The sequence below is a fragment of the Nematolebias whitei genome, chromosome 20 (assembly GCF_014905685.2).
Source record: "Nematolebias whitei isolate Nwh7 chromosome 20, NemWhi1, whole genome shotgun sequence".
Classification (NCBI taxonomy): domain Eukaryota; kingdom Metazoa; phylum Chordata; class Actinopteri; order Cyprinodontiformes; family Rivulidae; genus Nematolebias; species Nematolebias whitei.
In genome coordinates this window covers 39931163-39931836 of record NC_056517.1, presented here as the reverse complement: position 1 = coordinate 39931836, position 674 = coordinate 39931163, and positions in this window count along the sequence as shown.

The window sequence follows — 674 nt, the reverse complement described above, 5'->3', positions numbered from 1 at the left end:
ATCTCCTCTGTGGTCCACACTGCTCTCAACCACCTGGAGCAGAAAAAGTCTTACATCCATATGCTCTTTGTGGACTTCACATCTGCCTTCAAAACCATGATCCCCCAAACCCTGATGGACAAACTACTCACACTAGGACTAAGCCCCTCCATTTGCAACTGGGTCCTGGACTTCTTAACAAACAGACCACAATCAGTGAGGATCCACAACTTCTCCTCCTCTCCCATAACCCTCAGCACTGGCTCTCCTCAGGGATGTGTGTTGAGACCCCTCCTGTTTACTCTGCTCACATATGATTGTGCAGCTACCCATCCAGGCTGTCACATTGTAAAGTTTGCAGATGATACAGCTGTGTTGGGATGCATCACAAACAATGATGAGTCCAGCTACAGGCAGGAGGTGGAACACATGGAGAGCTTGTGCAAAGAAAATAACCTTCACATCAATGTGAAGAAGATGAAGGAGATGATTGTGGACTTGAGAAGGAACAAAAACATCTACACCCCCCTGAACATAAGAGGATCTGCAGTGGAAGTTGTCTCCAGCTACAAGTACTTGGGTGTGCACATGAACAACAACCTCAGCTGGAGCAACAACACCACCAGCCTGATGAAGAAAGCTCATCAGAGACTCTACTTCCTCAGACGGCTGAGACGAGCTGGTCTGGGAAGCTC